The sequence below is a fragment of the Protopterus annectens genome, chromosome 12.part0 (genome assembly GCF_019279795.1).
Source record: "Protopterus annectens isolate FY-2018-M chromosome 12.part0, PAN1.0, whole genome shotgun sequence".
Taxonomy (NCBI): domain Eukaryota; kingdom Metazoa; phylum Chordata; order Ceratodontiformes; family Protopteridae; genus Protopterus; species Protopterus annectens.
This window is the reverse complement of record NC_056746.1, coordinates 433,253,127-433,276,225: the sequence shown is the minus strand read 5'-3', so window position 1 is coordinate 433,276,225 and position 23,099 is coordinate 433,253,127. Positions and strand designations below refer to the sequence as shown.

Genomic DNA, 23,099 nt, shown 5'->3' with positions numbered 1-23,099 from the left:
ATAACCTAGAACCTGTTTTCTGGAAGGGATGCATGGGACCAAGCCTGTGTGAAACCACAATTTGTGGGTTTATCTCTAAGGACTGAAAATTTGTAATGAAGGTGCTGGGTAAATAGTGTAAATTGCAACTGTGTAAAGCCAAGAGGGTTATTTTTTATTTCAACTTTTAATTCTGTGTTCTTACATATCAGCGTGCTTTAAGAGCTGACAACATATTATTTTAATTCCTCTCATTTCTAATTATGTTCTTAAAATTGTACATCTGGTTAATAAAATTTGAGTCTTTTCGGTGTTTGCTTGATGGCATTATTTCTAAAGTTGAACTAATCTGCCATTAATTAATGAATTTGTTATATCTCTGTGCATTCTTTTTCCTTATGGTACTTTATTGCATACAATCAATGCAACTGATTAATGCTCAGATTGTGTTGCATAATTATTCTCTGATTGTTTCTATACCTAGTCATATACTATAATTCTCACTGTATTATCAAATGCTCTGTCAGCTTGGGTCATAACTGAAAAGGGTCAGTAGACCAGCCCAACTAATCAGTCAACAACAAAAAATAAATAATAAAAATTTAGCATTATGTAACTTTTATTAATCAATGTACAAGGTGTATTTCTCTGTCACAGCTGTCAAAGTACATTTTTTATCTGGCTCTGTCTCTGGCCTTCGATGTTGCTGAAAAGATTTACTGTGCTAGTCCATCTACCTAGTTAACAAACAGATAGATAAGTGAGTTCATTTCACCAGGTTAATAAGATCTGAGCCTTTTCGGTTCTGCTTCTTCTGTGCTGGCATTATTGCTAAAGCCAATCTGTTCTGCTACTTGTTAATGAATTTAGCATCATGCAACTTCAGTATTCAATGGACAGCCTGCATTTGTCTCTGCCTAACTATATTCACTATTCTGTCTGCATCTGACTCTGGCTTTGGATGTCATTGAAAATGTTTACTGGACTCACTGAAAATATTTACTGGACTAGTCCATCTTCCCAGTTAACAGACAGGTAAGTATATTTCTTATAGATGCATTTTAGCATGCATGGACACCCCCCCCCCCACATACACATACATACTCATACTTGTGCACCCATATATTTGCACACGTGTATATATGGACAAACATAGATGCATACCTTGATGTGGCAGGTGATGCACATAAAGTTTCTCCAGAGCCCAACTTAAAATACCTCAAAGAGATGGAGCACCTGATCCTTGGTAGCAGATTCAGTGAAAAAGGACTGCTTCCTGTGCTGTCACTTTGTTTGCTTGATGTTCTCCAGCTACTGTTAATCATCCAGAGTTCACAGATATAAATTCCCATGCAGAGTCAGCACATGCTAGACTACTTTTATACGCCACACTTAACATGTTTAACTTGCCTGATATGCTACACAAGTACTTATGCAGTTTGTTATATTCTAGTTTCGATGCAGTTACCATGGTACACCATCAGGAGGCAGGATACATGAACCTCTGTTTGTGTGCAACCACCCATTTCTAAGTTGGTATTGGGCAATGGGTAATGATCATATAGCGCTTGCTATCCAAGAAATGGCAATCTAACACAACATGCAGCAGTCACCCCTCCCTCATCTAATTCATGTAATAAGACTGCCTTTATAATGCCCTTTGGCACTAACATAGTGGACACACATTAGTATAGCATTGGCAGCTGGATTTACCTTAAAGGACTTTCCACTGTGCTGAACTGCTCTGTAGATTAGCTAAATGAAAAAAAAAAATAAAAAACATACAGTTCATTTCCAGCACCCCTTTTCTCTTTGAGAAACATCAATCAGGGAGTGCTGAGTTCAATGCTTTTGACATTATTCATTGCTACTGAATGTGTCAGTGACTTACTGAAATATTGCATTAGTTAACCAAAGCCCTCTGTTATCAGGAAGAAGAAACGGATGTCACTATACGTAGTTAGATGATGTAATCACCAACACTTTAAGTGCACTAAAACATGTTTGTTGAAGCAGAATTATGCAGACATTACCACATGAGCTAGACAAGCACAACTCATGTATTATAACAAGAGATTTCTGAGCTGTTTCAACAGGTAAGTAATAATGCATATCTGAGTGAAATGCTTTGGACTCCAAGAACCAGAGTCAGTTTTTTTTTAATTTTCTAGTTCAAACTGCTACTTGTAAATTCTTATCAATATTTATAGTCATATTGTTATTAATTATAATGAGTAACAGAGTCAATCTGCATTCTCTGGAATTATGTGGTAAGTGGTAAGAATACTTGCAATTAATTAGTCACATTATTTCATCAAAAACACAATTCTAACAGTAACATTTACAGGCTGAAATCACCAGATGTGTGTAAATGTGGCAATACTTGGCAGATTTAGACATGATTTCAATAATTTTTCTGTGTTTTCTGTGTAACCATAAGATTTGTGACGTTTCAACTCCCACTGATCATACATAACTCCTGAAAATAGACATGACTGGTACATGCTTTCCCAGTTACCTAAAATAGAAGTCAATAAAAAACTTAAGAGTGATTGGTATACAGCAAACTACAAGCTAAATCTACTGAATGTTGTCATGTTTATGTTCATAACTAAAGTACTTAAAATATGTCATTGTAAATAACTGAGATGCATTTATTCAAAACTGAACTGAGGGGACAAGACAAGAGAATTCTGCCATGTAATTAAAATGTTGAGAAGAACAATGTTTAATTAATACTGTAATGGCTGTTATTCTAAATCACATATTGATAATTTTAAAATTATTATCTTGTTTTCTGATATCTGTTATAACATTATGCTTTAGTTTTCATCTCAATCTTATACATAAATGCAGGCAACTTAAAATATGGCATCTTAGTGATCCACCATAGGAAAAAAAAATAATAGCACAGAAATAAATTACCTTCTTCTACTAAATATTAGAAAATCAATACCTTATTTAAGGTATCTAAACATGGTACACCTAAACTTATATATATATATATATATATATATATATATATATATATATATACACACATATATATATATATATATATATATATATATATATATATATATATTGGTAAATCTATTAGGCATTGTCTGTTTAGGTGACTTACTCAGAACCATGCAATGAACAAATGGATACAGAGGGATTCAAACCCAAGACTACAAGATGAAGCTTGTTGAAAGTAAATTGTAACTTTGTACGTCAGCAAAATCTAACTAAATTTGAAATGGCACAATGTGCTAAGGACGTTAAAAGGCAAACCAAGTTGTATTTCACCTTAAGAGGTAAAGGAGGAAATAGCAGTCTGTGTTCCTGTGCATAAAATTAATCGTGTCTGTATTTTTTTCTTCTTTGTCTGTACCCTGTAATTGTAATGCCTTACACTATTTTTCCAAGCCCATATTTTCCCTGCTTTGACTACTTTTGTTTGTCATGTTCTTCCAAGATTTATAAGGTTATATTAGGAGTCATTTATTTATGTTCACACACTGACCACATTAAATTGCTTGCTATGTGCTATCCTTTTCCTTGGCTGTGTTGTTCTGTCCATTATGTTGCAAGATGATTCTGAATAAATTAAATAGCTTTGAATACCTCATTATATTTGCTTAAGTATCGAAAGTTTGGTATAATTTATGATGTTAAAATATGTAAGATTTCCGGAGTATTTATTTGCTGACACATTATCTTCTGTATCTACATGCTAATTTCTACTGCTTTCCATATTTCCTTCAGCTAGTAGAAATTACTAGCTGCTAAGATTTTCATGAATGGACTACTTTAAAATGTCATGGCTTAAGTATAATAAAAAAAAAGTGTATTTTAAGGGGTATTATAACACACTGAGTGTTGCACAAACAGAAAATATATTGCAGAATTCTTTTTGTAGTGCAAATTTAAATGTATTGTGCTGAATACTGTTCTAAAAATGTACTTGGTTATCACAAAATTAAACAACCAAATCCATTACATTTGCTTCTTGCAAATGCTGAAAAATATTAATACCAATAGAGCAATATGTCATGAAAAAGAAGCTTAGGTAGATAATCGAGTGACACTATAAAGCTGTGTGATTATGCAATATGGTACAAAAAGGTGTTGGTAGTTGGTACTTGATGTGGGAGTCAAGCTGTCTACCTGTAATTTTATTCAGGGCTTTAAGAGAACCTTGGATCAGTACCCAGTTAACTGTCACTGTTTTCTAGTTGGCAACATATTTACTGCAGTAGAGAGATTTATATACTTTAGTAAAACTATAATTGATTGATAACAAACTACACTTGGCTGGAACCGCACTTCTGGACTATGACCTCTTGACCAATGATAAAGGAATAATTAGTAAACTTTTATTCCTTATGTGTCTTAGTCAGAAGGAATAGGTGAGGGAATTAAACATCCAATAAGGTATTAATGCCTCTGTAACATACACCCTGGAGAACTTTACTGCAGCAAAGCAATGGGTGCACGTGTAATTCAAATTTTAATTATTCCTGAAGTCTATGATTTAGGTAGCGGAAAAACCTCAAGGCCGCATGCACTTCCTGTTTGAGTTGTTATTGTATGATACAGCAGAAACCACATGAATAAAAGATTCATTCACTTATGCAGGTGCTTGGCACTATCTGTAAGAATAAGGTCAGAGTGTCTGGTGTTTTACATTTACACACACACACACACACACACACACACACACACACACACACACACACACACACACACACACACATATAGATGGTTGCACGGGAGAAGCCTATACATACTACACCTACAATATAAGCATCCTATATTTTTCCCTTTAGTGCTTGATACCAGTATAAGTGAACACACCTTTTATTTATGTGGTTGAAGTTGTATAAGAGAATGAAAGTCACCTAGAAGTTTTTCCTTTATGTTTGAGATTATTCTGTACCAGCCTTGATGTATTGACTACAGGAATATTGAGCTTTCCATGATATTGGTTCTATGATTTACTTCCACTGTTTGCTGGCATAGAGCTCCCCTGTAACCCTTAATCACATAAAGTTTAAAATCAGTATATGTATCTCTGTATATGTATATGTATATCCATACACACACACACACACACACACACACACTCTCACATGGAACTATGTCAGAACATAGACTTTTCAGAAAGTTAAACTTCATATAGTCAAAACCAGATGATCAACCTTACGAAAAAGTAAAATAACACAAAACAATAAAAATCTACATCCCCTGCATATTATATATAACAACTACAAGATCACATTACAGTGGGGAAAACTCCCCAATCACCACTATACCACAATCTCCATACAAAAGCTTTAACTTTTCAAAAATTTGATCTTATGGTTTCGACCATATGGAATTCAACTTTCTGAAAAGTTGATTTTCTGAAGGAGACCCATGAGATAAAGTCCAAAAACAATGTAGTTCAAAAATGTGTTTAATGATAAATTAACCCTCCTGCCTCACAACAGACCCTGGATTTTGCAAACTCACAGACTGAAACCATATAAGTTGCGGTGGTGCAATGGTAGCATTATTGCCTCACAGCAAGAGGTTCTCCTGTTCGATTCTCGGCTGGAATGCCTTCTATGTAGAGTCTGCATGTCCTCCCCATGGTCGAGTGGCATTCAAAAGACATGTGTGAATGAGAGTGCCTTCGTTGAAGGTTGAGCGTCGGGCTGGCAAATCGGCACCATAAAATCTACTGCCAATCATTACCGGAGTTCTGCTGTGGCGACCCCTAACCAGAAAAAGCCGAAAAGACAAACAACAACAGACTGTGAAACCCCAGATGTGTTATGAGGAAACCTGCAGTCTGTTTTGAGGCAGGAAAACTAATTTATCATTAAAAACATTTTTGGACTGACTTGGAGCTGGAGCTTTAGTGTTTTTCCATGGTATCATTTGGCATATTTTGTGCACCTTGCATTTTTACATAGATATATAGATATTTTTTTTCCAAGCAAAATAAAATGGACAGTTAGGTTCAACAATTGATTATGTAACCATAAATATTGACATACAATTACCTAATGACATATATGGAAATATATATGTTTGTATATATATATATATATATATATATATATATATATATATATATATATATATACACACAGTAACAGCAAATGATATTATGAATCTTTTTCTTCTTGCTCTATTGTCAAAATTGTGCTGACATTGTTATATTGCTTGTTAACTTTTATTGTAAAAATGTTTTGAAGCCTTTTTGTTTATTGCTTATGTTAACCTTTACTGTAATGTTTGATGAGCTTTTCTCCCCATGCCTCCACTGAAAAAGGGCTATCCAGCTCAGTCGGGCAATCTCAGTTAACAAATGCAAAATAAATAAATATATATATGCTTTAGCAACTCAATGTTACCGCAAATCAAAGATTTTGCCAAGGAGTTACAGCATACAGTTAATGTGCCTTTGACACATTTGTATGTTTCCTATTGTGATTTAATGACTTGTGATTAGTCCACTGGTTGACTCCTGGCAAATACCTTGTTAAAGCATGAAATATGAATTTTCATATCCTCTTAACAGTAAACCACTGTGATAACCAAGCCAAGCCAAAAACTTCATTAAATTTCTAAGGTAGCTCTGCTCCAGTCTGAAGCCATATGCCACCTTGAATTATGTGCATAACAAATGTTCACTGTATAATACATTATATCAAAAAATAGCTGTGCATAGCAAATTTTCAGTTATTCCAAATGTCATCCCTTCAGCAGTAATTACATGAGTTTTTTTTTTTCCTACAGCAAAGGTTCACTTTGACAGCTTATTAGCTTCCTGCTTCTGTCTTTCTCCAGTTTTTGAAAAAGAGAATCAGATCTGCTGATCTCTTTATTTCAGGCATCTTATGCTCCTTCCATGACTTATTAAAGATGCTGGATATGTTGCCAGTTCTTCACACTACTCTCTCAGAATTCCTGAATAAACTTCATAGGCCCTACTGCATTATATTCCTTTACTTTTTAGAGCTCTTGCTGGACATTTCCTTCTGTGAAAGCAATTAGAATCAGCTTTTGTTATCTTGTGCACTTTTGCAGACAAGATATAACACATCTACCTTTTCTTCCATCATGAATGCTGAGCAGATATATTTATTTAGCAGCCTTGCCTTTCAATCCTCCTTTTTTGCCCACATCCCATCCCAGTCTTGTCCAACTTAACTGTTTCTAAATTTGTCTTTTTTGCCACTTTTTTTGAGTCAAAAATATCTTCTTAACAGAATACACTTTTACTCATTTGAGATATTTCCATTTCTGATTCTAGTTCCTGCTTCCATCTGCTTTAAATGGCATTGTCTGCCATCTTCCTGTTTCTTTGTGTTATGGCATTTGCTAAGCATTGTATGTATTGCCTAATCACCAATGTTGCCTCATTAAAAAAAGCATGCTCTTTGGCTTCCATATTTGTTTCAGATGAAGGTTTGTTGATACTTTAACAGTAACTTTGGGTAATAATTATTAGAGTTATTTATAAACCACTGCCTCATTTTTTGTCAGAATATGCCCTTATAAAATAATGAAATCCCACCTTTAGTTAACTAGACTGTTGATTCCAGCCACACTGTATAGAGGGTTTATACCTTCTTCTATTTTATGTTCAATTTCCCTCCTAAAATATGTACCCTGATGTGTTTATCTCCTTAAGTCCAAGTAACAGCTCAAGCAGCAATTTCTGAATCAGTTCCACAAATGCAGTGAGAAACAAAGCAAGGCAGACAACAAACCCACAAAGAAAACTATTTTATTAAAATAATAAATTAGACAGATAAAATTTTCATCTATCAAAGCAACTTCTTCAAGTAGTTAATTTCACACACATTGACAGACATCTTAAATAAATTCAGCAAAACCACATGAAAATCACTTTTTGCTGAATACAGACATTTAAAATAGCAAAACATTATGAAGGGGAATAAACTCTCAATAATTACTAAAATCAGTATTACAACCCTTTGCACTTTAGTTATGGTTTAAGAGAAATAAAGCCATTTAAGCTAGAAGGCACATCTATTCACAGTCACATGACCCATTTGTATTCTGCAAACTCTGGGTAAGCCTTGAAATTTCCCACCTGTTTTTGATAAAAAAAAGTTAGTTCTAATACCAAAAATGAAAACACATGATTCATGTCAGTTTCTGGAATTCAATGCATTTTTACTTATATTTAAACAAATCATTTGTATTAACTTCCCTTTTGATTTCTAAGAAATATTCAGTAATATATTGTATAATTTGCTATCACTTTTCCCAAACTAAAAAGCTAAGTAGTTAGTTCATTTAGCTAAATATACTAAATGAACCAAATTACAGTCAGTATAATAGGCACATATAAAAATTAAACTTTATACAGATTATTTAAAAACTGTAAAAGGCTACATTTTGAACATGGCTAGCTTTTTTTAACTGATACTTGCATATAGTGGTAATACTGTATTATAAGAAGAATACATTTATTCAAAAATATACCCTTTGAGTAAATGATGCTTTAAAAACACATTATATATTTTCATAATTTCTTTCTCTGTTTCTAGTCTCTGCATCCAACCTTTCGGGTCTAATTTAATTAAACAAAAGCGGAATCCATTGAATATAAATCCGTCGACATGTAAACAGCGAAATGCAGAAACATCGAACGCACTAAATAGCGAAATCGGAAATGTCGAATTGTCATAGTTGGCCCGTCTGCGGTATAGCTCCGTAAGGTAAGTGCGATAGTTATGGATCTTAGGGTTAGGGTGCGGGTTAAGGTAAGCACATAGATAGGTAATGTATGTAAGGTTTAGTGTAGGGTTTTGTTAAGTGTATGTGTGTGGAATATTTACTTTATGTGGGTATAGTTCTGTAGGGTAAGAGTACGGTAGTTACAGACCTTAGGGTTAGGGAGGGGTTAAGGGTAGTGCATAGATAGTTGTGTATGTGGGGTTTAGTGTAGGGTTACAAGTGGGGTTTTGGTGCTTTAATTTAGGGTTAGTAGTAGGGTTTTGGTTAGTGTATGTATGTGTTTTTTGTTGTTGTGTTTGCGTAGGTAGTATTTATTTACAAAACATACAGCCTCCGAAAGACATGCGTGAATGGGTGTGCCTTCACTGAAGGTTGGGCGTTGGGCTGGCAACTCGGCACCATAAAAAAAAAAAATCTACTGCCAATCATTAGCGGACCGGAGTTCCCCTGTGGCAACCCCTAACCGGGAAAAGCCAAAAAGACAAACAAACATTTTGAAAAGGGATAGGTGCCTCGACTCATATTTATATATAATGTGGATACTGTGATATGATCATAATATAGCTGTTGTTTCAGCACATTGCCTTCTTTAAAGATAAACTTAGGTGAGTAACCCATAACTGATTTAATGTCATCAGAAGTGGTTAATCTTACAATGCCTTAACTATATCACAAATCATGTTTGTTTTCCTTATATAAATCAAAGTAAAATACATAAAAATGTGTTTAGTTCATGAATCACTTGGAGCAGTTAAAGGGCCAGCTATAGAGTAAGGTCTGTCTTATTTCAGGGGTATCTCATAATGCTGGAATACTGGGCAACATTGTTATTTATATATATATATATATATATATATATATATATATATATATATATATATGGGTCTATATTACTTGGTCGACAGTTCATATGATCGACTGTTTATTTGGTCGACAGTTCATTTGATCGACAAGCATTTTAGATGGGGGGCTTTGCCCCCCACACCCCCCAATGTGGGGGGCTGTGCCCCCCTCACCCCCCTAACTATATATATCAACTCCAGGGTCACACAACATTGGGGAAGGGGGCAAATGCTTGTCGATCAAATGAACTGTCGACCAAATGAACTGTCGACCGAGTCATATAGACCCATATATATATATATATATATATATATATATATATATATATATATATATAAATCTGAAGCTTTGAGTTTTGTAAAAAAAAGCCAGATGGGCTGTTTTTTAATTAAACCATCCAGCTTTGGAAATATCCCCCCTCCCACCCTGACAGACAACAATGCAAGTGATCCTTGTGAAGCTCCTCTTATGTTTATGGAAGGTAAAATTATATCGCTGCAGAAGATGGCTGGGTTTCACCTCTAAGCAGCAGCCTTACTCATTGGCCAGCCACATGAGGTGACTGTGCACTAAAAGGGCTCAGAGTGTTACTGTTAGACTGTTGAAGATGGAAGATGAAATCAACTTATTTGTAAATTGAATTAAAAACTAGTTGTTCTTTTAATATTTAAAAACATTTGCTGGTCTGCTTAAGTTAATGCTGACAGCCCATGCTGCAGTATAAACGGCAGTATGTAGTTTTATTTTTACTACTTGACAAGCTGTCAACATGCTTTAACTTCATTGTATTAGAGAGCTTTGCTTTAGATTTTTGAATGAAGAGGAAACTATGAGAAAACCTCTTCTCTTCAGTATTTCCAACTGCATCCATCTAGCGAACACAGAAAATAAAGTGTGTCAAAAGGCAGGTGGTTTGATTCCCACACACCAGGTGATTCTGTTAATTTGCTTCCTGTACTGACATTATGGAGCAATATAATGGTGATGCTGCATTTCTGACTGTGCCATCCCTCAGCTGAGGTGTTAGGTCAAGGCCCCATCTGCCTGAGCTATAGGTAGCTTAAGTGAAGGTAAAACATCCCGTGAAACCTAGCAAAAACAGTTAGGGTTCTTCAAAATGTAGTTCAACAATAAATAGCAGCATTTGTAATAAAACATACTTCTATATACAGAACATCACACTACCCTTATATTTACATTATATACAATCTAAAAAAAAAAACTTTTTTTTTTATCTCTCATCCTTTACAACACAGCCAGTGCTTCAACTTTTCCAAAGCAACTTCATTTTTCAATTTCTTATAATAATAAAGCAGTTTTTAACATTTCTCTGTTTGTACTAACCATAAGTGATTTGTTACTATCTTACCTGCTTTCTCTGTCTTACCACAAGACACTTTTTTATAATATCCATACTGTACATAATTATTCCCACTAGACCTATAATTCTAAATAGAACGTGTGAACTCAGGCCAAATACTTTTAATTGTTTAGCACTATAAAAACATATCTTTCATAACTTTTTCAACGTTACAACCATTGATCATACATAATATTTCAAATTTTTTCTTCGTCTCTTATTTTATAGGTAGTTTAGTTAACTGAAATCTCCTTCAGAAATCTAACAATTTCTCTATTGCCTTTGTACCTATACTGTCTTTTAAAAACACACACTTTCTTACTTTTGTTCAACATCTTACCAAACACAGGCATAATACAATTTATCCAACACTTGTGGATATTTATTTATTTATTTATTTATTTATTTCAGTTTGATTACCGGGGAAGTCCACTGGGCCAAGAAGAACCCATTTTCAGTGGAGGCCCGGGGAGAAAAGCTCCAAAGGCAGTACAACCAATGCAATGTTTAAGAAGAATACAAAACATAATACAACAGCAAGAAAACAAACAAATACACTGCAAATTCCAATTACAATAGACAGTACACACAGTAAGAATATTTTAAAATGCATATTTACAATAGAAAGTAGACACAGTAAGAACATTGAAGATGCAAATTTGCAATACACTGCAAAAATTCACCCTAACTTGTCTTTACTTAAACATTTTATTTTAATAGTATGTTCTTTTAGGGTTTCTATCACAAGATCGAAAGCATAAAATATTGAATGCAAGAACATCGAACTTCTAACCTCAAAACCTGACATCTTCGAAAGCTGAGAACATCGAAAACAGAAACCCCGGACGCTCATAGTTGGCCTTACATCACTGTGAAATGATGCATATACATAACATATGGTACGAACTACGTAAGGTTGTATAGCACCAAAACCAGTAAAGATGTGCTAGTATACAAAAAAGTCATACACATATTAAGATGTGTTCTCATTACACACCACAAAAATATTAGTATGTGTTGTAAGTACACACTATAAAAGTAAGCCTTTCACGTCCGCTAGCTGTGTGCTTAGCTGTGATCGAATAGCAACATGGCTGCCGCTGCTTATCGTACTGCTCCCAGAGTACTAGGGACAATATATGACTGTGTAATGTCTCAGAAGAGATCAGAACCCTAACCCTAACCCTAATCCTAGCCCTAACCATAAACCTAATGGCTGACCATTGCTATTCGGAGGTTCCATTTTCAATGTTCTCAGCTTTCAAGGTTATCAGGTTTAGAGGTTTGAAGTTCGATGTTCTTGCATTTGATATTTTATGCTTTCAGTCTTGTGATATAAACCCGTTCTTTTATTTTTCTTCCATATTCATACAGAGGGACCGAGCTAGTAAAGATGTGCAGCAGGTAAAGGTGATAAAGGATAATGAGGGAAACATACTTACAAGCGAGGAGAGTGTGTTGAGCAGATGGAAAGCGTACTTTGAGGGGTTGATGAATGAAGAGAATGAGAGGGAGAGAAGGTTGAATGATGTGCGGTTATTGAATCATGAAGTGCAGTGGATTAGTAAGGAGGAAGTAAGGATAGCTATGAAGAAGATGAAGAACAGAAAGGCTGTTGGTCCAGATGACATACCTGTGGAAACATGGAGGTGTTTAGGTGAAATGGCAGTGGAGTTTTTAACTAGATTGTTTAATAAAATCTTGGAAAGTGAGAGGATGCCTGAGGAATGGAGAAAAAGTGTTTTGGTACCGATTTTTAAGAATAAGGGTGATGTGCAGAGCTGTAGTAACTACAGAGGGATTAAACTGATCAGTCACAGCATGAAGTTATGGGAAAGAGTAGTGGAAGTTATGTTAAGAAGGAGGTGATGGTTAGTGATCAGCAGTATGGTTTCATGCCAGGAAAGAGCACTACAGGTGCAATGTTTGCTTTGAGAGTGTTGATGGAGAAGTACAGAGAAGGTCAGAAGGAGTTGCATTGTGTCTATGCTGATTTAGAGAAAGCATATGACTGACAGGGTGCCTAGAGAAGAGTTGTGGTATTGTATGAGGAAGTCGGGAGTGTCAGAGAAGTATGTAAGAGTGGTACAGGATATGTATGAGGGTAGTGTGACAGCGGTGAGGTCTGCAGTGGGAGTGACAGATGCGTTTAAGGTGGAGATGGGATTACATCAAGGATCAGCTCTGAGCCCTTTCTTATTTGCAATGGTGATGGACAGTTTGACAGACGAGATCAGACAGGAGTCCCCGTGGACTATGATGTTTGCAGATAACATTGTGATCTGTATTGAGAGTAGGGAACAGGTGGAGGACACCCTGGAGAGGTGGAGATATACTCTAGAGAGAAGAGGAATGAAGGTCAGCAGGACTAAGACAGAATATATGTGTGTGAATGAGATGGAGGATACAGGAATGGTGAGAATGCAGGGAGTAGAGGTGGCGAAGGTGGATGAGTTTAAGTACTTGGGATCAACAGTTCAAAGTAATGGTGAATGTGGAAGAGAGGTGAAGAAGGGAGTACAGGCAGGATGGAGTGGGTGGAGAAGAGTGTCAGGAGTGATTTATGACAGACGAGTACCAGTAAGAGTGAAAGGGAAGGTCTACAAGAGGGTAGTGAGACCAGCTATGTTATATGGGTTGGAGACAGTGGCATTGACAAAAAGGCAGGAGTCAGAGCTTGACGTGGCAGAGTTGAAGATGTTAAGATTTGCGCTGGGTGTGACGAGGATGGACAGGATTAGGAATAAGTATATTAGAGGGTCAGCCCAGGTTGGAAGGTTTGGAGACAAAGCCAGAGAGGCAAGATTACATTGGTTTGGACATGTGCTGAGGAGGGATGCAGAGTATATTGGGAAAAACATGCTAAGGATAAGATGCCAGGTAACATGAAAAGAGGAAGGCCTAAGATAAGGTTTATGGATGTTGTGAGAGAGGACATGCAGGTGGTTGGTGTGACAGAGCAAGATGCAGAGGACAGGAAGAAATGGAAACAGTTGATCTGCTGTGGCAACCCCTAATGGGAGCAGCCGAAAGATGAAGAAGAAGATTTCATAACAATAATCCTCTTTCAATAATCCTCTTTCTAGTAAGGCTTCTTTTTCGTTGTCCATATACTTTTCCAAAAATCTGTGTATTACTGTGACAGAACCCTTCCTGACATCAAACCTTTTCTCTTTATTTCTCATTAAATAAACTATGAATGCAATGAAGCACAGTTTCAACCCTCCTTTGGTCCATACATTATATATTATTTTTACTGGGTTTTTTATTTGTTTTAGAATAAAGTCCCTTAAGAGAGAAACAATAATTCATACACACTTTTTTTAAGATCAAAAGTAACAGACATACACACACACACACACACACACACACATGTATATATATATATATATATATATATATATATATATATATATATATATATGTATATATATATATATATATATATATATATATATATATATATATATATATATATATATATATATATATATAAAACAACTCCTTCCAAATAATTAAATATTCCAAGAATAAATTTATTCAAAAATATACCCTTTGAGTAAATGATGCTTTAAAAACACATTATATATTTTCATAATTTCTTTCTCTGTTTCTAGTCTCTGCATCCAACCTTTCGGGTCTAATTTAATTAAACAAAAGCGGAATTCGTTGAATATAAATCCGTCGACACGTAAACAGCGAAATGCGGAAACATCGAACGCACTAAATAGCGAAATCGGAAATGTCGAATTGTCATAGTTGGCCCGTCTGCGGTATAGCTCCGTAAGGTAAGTGCGATAGTTACGGATCTTAGGGTTAGGGTGCGGGTTAAGGTAAGCGCATAGATAGGTAATGTATGTAAGATTTAGTGTAGGGTTTTGTTAAGTGTATTTGTGTGGAATATTTACTTTATGTGGGTATAGTTCTGTAGGGTAAGTGTACGGTAGTTACAGACCTTAGGGTTAGGGAGGGGTTAAGGGTAGTGCATAGATAGTTGTGTATGTGGGGTTTAGTGTAGGGTTACAAGTGGGGTTTTGGTGCTTTAATTTAGGGTTAGTAGTAGGGTTTTGGTTAGTGTATGTATGTGTTTTTTGTTGTTGTGTTTGCGTAGGTAGTATGTTACGGGTGGTGGGGTTGGCCGACTATTGCGGTTTCGATGTTTAAATTTTGCAGTTTTGTGTGTTTGACGTTATTGAGTTTTGCTGTTTATATGTCGACGGATTCGTATTCAACGGATTCCGCTTTCGTTTAATTAAAGTAGACCCAACATTTCTCCATACAGTAATGCAAACCAAACTTTAAGCTTACTATTGCTGTCTCTTTTTGTCTGTAAAGTATATCCCTTCCATCTTTGTCATATTCACACAACCTTTCCTCTTTTTTACTTAACTTTAAACCAATGCTCTCTAATTCTTTTCAAAAAAAATTATCATTACCTCCTTCATCCATATGTTGTGCTTTGTAATTAATATAGTCATCTGCATAAGAAGACATAACTAGATTAATAATTCTATCCACTAGCTCACATTTCCCTTCCCATATTTTATCTTTCAATTTCAACACAACTCCATTCATTACCAAAGTGAACAGCCTTCCTCTAAGGGATCAGTCTTCAACCCATGTCTCATCTTTACCTTCCTTCTCCCTATTTATTAATGGACGTATCCATGTCCCATTACATGTTTCCTCAAATACTGAATAAACTTCTTGCCAAACCTATATACTTCTAGGGCATCCCATAGTTTCTCAAGAGTGACATTATCAAATTCTTTCTTTAAAAATCTGCTGAATACTTTGTTCTGTTTATCCTTTCTGTGTATTTAATTTTCCACTTCTTTTGTAATTATTAATTCCTTTATATGCTTCTCCATTATGTGATAATTTTCATCCAATAGTATGCATTTCATCACATGACAACCCATTATCTGTAAAACCTTCATCAGAATCTTATAAATTTGGCACAATGCAATTAGTTTCCAATTCTCTAAATCCAAGTCTCCTTTTTTCCAAATAAATGTTATGACTGTTTTTAGTCCTTTGCCATTCATTTTAAACTTTTAAAAAGATTACCTTCTATACCATTATCAAAGACTTGGAACAGTCATATCTTATTCCACATACGTTGTTTGCAAAGTATGTATTACATTTTCTTTCTCTGCATTTCTGCCTGAATTTCCTTCCATTTCTTACCATCCATTCTTCCTGCATTAGTTAATGTATATACTAACTTCTTTTACTCCCTTGTATCGTCCCTCTGAGACATTTTCTGCACCATGCATATATTTTATAGTTGTTTTTTGTCAACTATGCTATCACTGACTCCATATTCTACAAAATTTCTACAATTTTATTTTTTCCCCAAATTTACTCTTCTTCCTCCTGAAAACATACCTACTTCAGTTGCTTACTATTAATCCTCTGACTCTCTTTACTTACTACAGCATTATAAGTATTATGACCAAACTTTCCATTAAGCCCAATTATCTTATTTGAAACTATGACCTCTATATTTTTATTAGTTATGTTGCTGATGTCACCAGCATGAACCAAATAATACATTTCTGATTTTTTTGCCCCTTTCTTTCTGTATATTTTCTTTCTCTACTCATGCATAAACTTCACAGTCTACAAATGTCACTCCACTATTTAATATCAGCGGTCTATTTTTGTTCCTAAATCTGTAATAAAATCCCCATACAAATAATACTCCTGTTAACTAGAATAGAAACATTTATCTTCAACAATACCCAACTGTCTGATGAGGTCATCAAACCATACATACATGCATACAACCCTCAACACCTTTCCCTTACCATATTGCCTAATATATACCTCCCTTGGCCTACTGTACTTATTTCTAACACCTCTCTGTTTTTTCTTTTTATGAAAACCCACATCCCAGAGTTCTCCTCCTTCCCTTTTGATCACTCTACCTTCTGTTTAGTCATTACCTCTATCTAGTTTACTCAACCACTTATATTTAGTCTGACATCCACCAGCCCTAAGAAATCATACTCAGTTGTGCTCATCTATTTTTTCTCCAATTTTCCTTGTGTGTGTCTTAATACTGTTTGCATTCAAACAGTCCATCATATTTTGTATCCATAATCTACTGTTTTTTTTTCTTTTTCTATCTTATCTTGTTATTTCTGTTTTCTCATGTTCATCCTCTTAACATAAATATAGTTTGCTCTTCTTTAGTTATGTTTGCTTCCTCTTGCCTATCCTTACTATTTACATAACATTTCCTATTTATTTTTCAATTTAAACTGTATAAACAGCAATACATTCCACTATTCTTCCTCCCAATGATCACCATGTGAATTCAATAGTAATATTGTACTTTTACTTACAATTTTTATCCCACGTATTTCTATTTCATTTTCCAAGACTTCTGTATTTTCTCCTTCTGCTTCTTTTTCCTCTCATTTTTTCAATCTTCTTCAAAATTATAGTCAAACCAAAATGTTGCTAATTTATCACATAATCTATATCATTGGCTGGCAGGTAGATTTACAGTGTGCATTTTTCTACACTGTCCACATCTTCACATTTCACATTGTTTATTAAATGCACCACCTTCCCAGAAAAATAACCATCTTTAGTTGTATTTATTTATGCAAAGCACCCTAAAACCAAAGACATTTATGAGACTTTCCAGACACATCTCTTGACAATTTCCAATTCTTGTATCTACCAGTACCTCCCAAACTCCATTCTATAGTCCCCTTGAGTCAAGCAAATTTTTTATGTCCGAAATAGTTTCCTCATTACCCAGTAAACATACAGAAATGTTTTCAGCATTTATAACATCAGTCCTTAACTGAAAAATAGACTTTATTTTCTTTACAGTCATATTAACCATAACTCTTGGTCCTTTTTAGCTTTCATCCAAAATGTAAGGAATCTGATGAAGTCCTTACATTTTGGATGAAAGAGCTTAATCAATTTATTAAACTTGTAGTGCAATCAGCTCTTAGGGCTTCTCTGTGTTTTTTTTGTTTGTTTTTTATCGGTTTGCGTTCATTTATTATTATTATTATTATTATTATTATTATTATTGTCAATTGCTGTAAATTACTTGAAACATAAAATTAGACAACCCCTGAAGTACCACCCACCCCCTTACCCAAGTGAAGGACAAAAAAAAAGAAAAGGACTATGACTTTGTAAAAATCCAGTTGTTCTTTTCCAGTTGGCATCCTGCAAGTCCTTCCCACCTACTCCCAACTCTTCAACTAAAAAAAAAATACTCTGACTTTGTAGAAAGCTGATTGGTCCTTCTCAGTCAGCTTCCTACAAATCCATGTCCCCCCTGCTCTCTTCAACAGAGAAAAATAAAAACAAAAAATAAATTAAATAATAAAAAATAAAATTACTTCAGCTTTGTAGAAAGCAGACTGGTCCTTGCCAATCAGCTACCTACAAATTCACATCCCTTCAACTCTTCAACTGAAGAACAAAAAAAAACAGAACTTAAGTACTTTGCTGTACTGACATTTTGGTACAGAAATAAAAAAAAGATTGAAATGCAGGCAGTTTCAATTGAACCCACTAATGCTTCGCACCCATGGCAGTTACCCTCTTCATCCCACCCTTGCTATGTTACTGTATACCACCCTGGACTATATGAAGAGAGACATAATGAAGGTCTCAGAATTTTTGTCTGAGGCACATATGAATTTAGCCTTGAGCAATATTATACCTTCACCAAGAATGATGCAGCAGTATGAACCAAAGATTTTTGACTTCAACAACTAGGTTAGCTTCTGGTGTCATTCCAAGGGGTACAAAAATATATGTATGTATATGTGTGTGTGTGTGTGTGTGTGTGTGTGTGTGTGTATATACATATATATATATATATATATATATATATATATATATATATATATATAAGCCTGATAGGAGATGGTAGTGTAGTCAAGGCTGTATGTGCATGTATAAATCCCAGACATGTGCACTCCCTAGTGCCATTTTGTAAGGGCATCCACAGTGAGAGCATGCATGATTGCAGTTCTTAGTTTTGTATATACGTTCCTTAAGTTAAAGTCAGTAAACCTCTATAGTGATGTGTTTGTATAAAATAAAGCTGCTTGAACAGAACCCATGAAGATTCTTCTATTGTGTCTAAAGTAGGAGAGTGACAGTAGACAGTCTTAACTGCTTTGGCAGGGATGGCCTGCACCTGTCTCCCCAAGGCTTTTATATATTGGGTGAATACATGTCCACTCCTGTAATGCCTTTTTAAGCAATATCAGTCTTACAAAGTTTCCAGCATAGCAAAACAGAATCTGAATAAAATTCCACCCCCATATTGCCTTTTTAGTCAATGTCAGTCTTCCAAAGTTTCCAACATATCAAAACAGAATCTAGATAACATAAAAGTATTGCTGAATAATGTTAGGAGTCTCAACAAAAAAACTCAACTCACTACAAGCAGTCCTCATTCTGGAAAACATTGATACATGGATAGACACACAAAACTGGTTTTCAGACCAATGAGATCATTCCATAGGTGCAGGATTTCAATGCATACCACACATTCAGGGCCACCACATTAGATGAAGGCACTAAAGATGGTGGTGTCTTCATTTTCTTAAAACATATCACCTCCAGACTTGTCAGGCAAGATAATGACCTAGAACTCCTCCAGACCCAACTTACTATAACTAAAATCCCTTATATCATAGATAATTATAGGACCCTGACTATGTCCCATCAGCCCATATCTCTGACCTAACTAGTATGGAGTCTGTATGTATTAAGCCAAACACCATCCTTCTAGAAGACTTCAACTACTCTTATCTTAATTGGAAAATGTATACATCCTTAAACATATATGCCCAGAAATTTCTGGAATTCATCAGAACAAACTCTTTGGACTAGTGAGTCCACACCCCACCCACCCAGAGGCAATAAAATCCTCTGGACTAGTCCTTACCAGTCTGGGACAGCTTTGCTCCTAACCTATTGCAACTTCCTCTCTGGTCAAATTGGACCATAAATCAGTCACATTCACTTTAAAACTGAAGGGGGATGCATATTCTAATCCCTCAGTATTCAAAGATTATACCAAAGTTAATCTATTAAAATTGAGTGATGACCTGGCTAAATCCAAAAGTCCCTTCCATGTTGATGATCCAACTGCTTATGTGGAATCTTTCCCCACCAAATTCTATGCACATGTAATTAGCTGCATAGACACATCTTTTCTCCTCAGAAGTAAATACAATGCCAAATTTAAAAATAAACCCCATGTGGTGGAACTCTAACATAAACAGTCTCTATAATAAAATAAAAAAAACTAATTTTGTGTGCAAAAAACTAAATTAACTCTCAAGATGAGAGAAACACTCTTGCTAAACTTAAAATAGAACTTCAGACCCTGATCAAATCTACCAAGACCAGATATGAAGCAAAAATAGCCACACAGATTAAGGATAACCAGAAAGCCATCTATAACCATGTTAGAAATCTCAAAAACAATGATCAGAACTGCACAGAGCTAAGTGCAAAAGATATTACATACTTGGACCTAGAGGACATTGCCAATCTTCTAGCAAACAAATTTAGTTCAAACTTTACCCCCTCTCTCCTCCTATATTCCAGATCATGTACCTGCATCTACACCCCCTAATCTCCCAAAAACAAGTCTTCAATGTGCTATCCAAGGCCAAGAACACTATTTCTATGGGGTCAAATAACATATCTGGATGCCTACTGGTCACCCACTTACATGCCTTGTCAGACCTTTTTACAGAGGTTATTCAATATCAGCCTCCCAACAGGCTACATGTGAAATGAATGACATACTGTGACAGTCATACTCTTGCACAAAGGTGGTGTGTCAATGGACCCAGGTAATTATAGACCCATAAGCCTTACCCGTCTCATCTGTAAGGTTATGGAAAGGATCATTTAAAGTAAATAAGGACATAAGTAACCTACAAACTCTCAACTCAAGTCAGTTTGGATTCATCAAGGGCAGATCCTGCCTACTTAATCTTGTTGACTTCTTCCAGAAGTTTAATGAAGCAAAGGATAAGGGGAAATAAGTACACACCATGTATCTAGACCTCACAAAGACATTTGGCACCATCCTACATTCAAATCTCATAGATAAACTCTAGAGAAAAGTAAATCTCTGTGTAAGTCAATGGATAACAAATTGGCTCTCAAATAGAACTCAGGAAATCAGGGTGGATATCTTCACTTCCTTACTGGTCATTAGTCATGTACACCAGAGTTTAGTCCTTCAGCAACTCTTCTTTGGCATTTTCTTTGTACTGTTCATTCCTTAGACCACACCTCTTTGGCATTTACTTTGCAGAGTTCAAATCAATGTTAAGGGTGTATAGCTAAGTTTGCAGATGACTGTAAACTTGTTGCCATCAAAACTCTCCAGAGGGGGTGTGGCCAAGATGCCAAGCAGTTAGCTTAAAAATTTTGCTCTGCCTCTGTTCAGTAAATCTGACAAGATTTTTTTAAATTAAAACTGAAGAAATCAGCTTCAAAATGTATTTTATGGGACAATAAATGAGGAGAAAAAGATTCCAGCAAGAAAAACTGATTTTGAAGACTTAATTTTTGTTATTCCTATCAGAAGTTTTCCTCTTCAGTCAAAAACAGCTATGAGTCACTCTAAAGCTTTCTCACAGGAGAATGGAATGAAAAAATAACTTCAGTCTTTGGCAACTAGTATGCAAGAAATGTCAGTAAAACTGAACAAACTGGGGAATAAAATGGACATTATAAACCAGGAAAATAAAGAAAAAATTGATCTGCTCAATGAAATCATAAAGAAGCATTCAGATCAAATCATCCTTATGGAGGAATCCTTAAATGATGTGGATGGCAGTCTAAATGAAAATGAAAACCAGGCAGAATTCCTATTGAAACAAAATAATTCCCTTCTGCAAAAGTGGATGGTTTAGAAAGCAGATCTAGAAGGAGCAATATTAGAATATATGATGTCCCGAAAAAAGAAGAAGGAAGTAATATGATACATTTTTTTGAACTCCAGGCTTCCAAACATCCTGAATCTCCCTCATTATCTTTTGGGATAGAAAGACAGCATAGATCCCTATCAAATAAGTCTTCAATAAATACCTGACCCATACCAAGATCAATAATACTACAGTTCCTTTCCATGCAGGATAAAGACTTGATCCTTAAAACAGCTTGGACTAATTCTCCAGTAAACTACAAAGGTAAAACAATCAAATTTGACAATGACTATACCTCTGCAGTTATTTCAAGAAGAAAAGTTTGTGTTCCTCTAATCAAAAGCCGAGTCAGAATAATTTTGCCTCAAGGAATTAAAATTTTTAACTCTTTGGATGAAGCTCTGGATTTTTTCTCAAAAAATAGTCTTCTGGATAAACAAGAAGAAATGAAATGGTCCACTATGAGTCTAAAAGAAATACAGTCAAAATGGATAGTCAGCAAAAGAAAACAAAAGTAAAACACTAAAGGAGAAGTAATAAAGTTTATAACTTATATTTTTTCCTTCCTTGTACGCTTAGTGAACCACTTTTATCTTTGGTAACATGGTTCATTGCAATATAAATATCCGGTTCAAATATTCAAGAAGACTTCGAATTCATAAGGTAAAAACTTTTAATATGTCAATTAAAAAAAAAAAGTAGCATGTGTGGTAACAATGATAGTAATGGACACCGATATAATCCCAGATGTTTTTGGAATAGTATAATCCTCTTACTAGAGATCTACACAGTTAACTTTTAAATAGTCTAATTGAGACATTTTTACTTAATGTATATAAATGTTTAAGTATAAAAACAGTCATATATACATATAATCTTTGAACTCCTGCTATATTATAAATTAAAATGATATTTGAATAGCTGCCTTTTAGTTGTTTCTTTTCCTATAAGGCTAAGTTGTGTGCATTATAGCACCTATTGGGTTTAATGTTTTGATATATCTGTTCATTTTACATACACACACACACACACGCACACACACACACATATATATATATATACACTAGAGCGAATTTTCACTAATTCGAAATAGTGCATGGAATGCTCACTGCAGCGAAAGTGCACTTAATCAAAAGTGCACTTATGTGAAGTTTAGTACAATGAACGGGTGTTGTACTGAACTTCCGTGCAGTACTCACAGACCTTAGGGTTAGGGCAAG

The 23,099-nt window shown here is 35.1% G+C and overlaps 1 protein-coding gene across 1 annotated transcript in view; it reads left to right on the top strand.

The window, feature by feature from the left end:
• Positions 1-2,001: 2,001 nt before the first annotated feature.
• The window catches only part of LOC122817333 (interleukin-9 receptor-like), a 422,708-nt gene continuing 401,610 nt past the window's right edge, over positions 2,002-23,099 (top strand). Inside the window, exon 1 of the mRNA XM_044090548.1 lies at positions 2,002-2,075. The gene's annotated coding sequence lies outside the window, so the exon portion shown is untranslated. The remainder of the gene's footprint in view (positions 2,076-23,099) is intronic.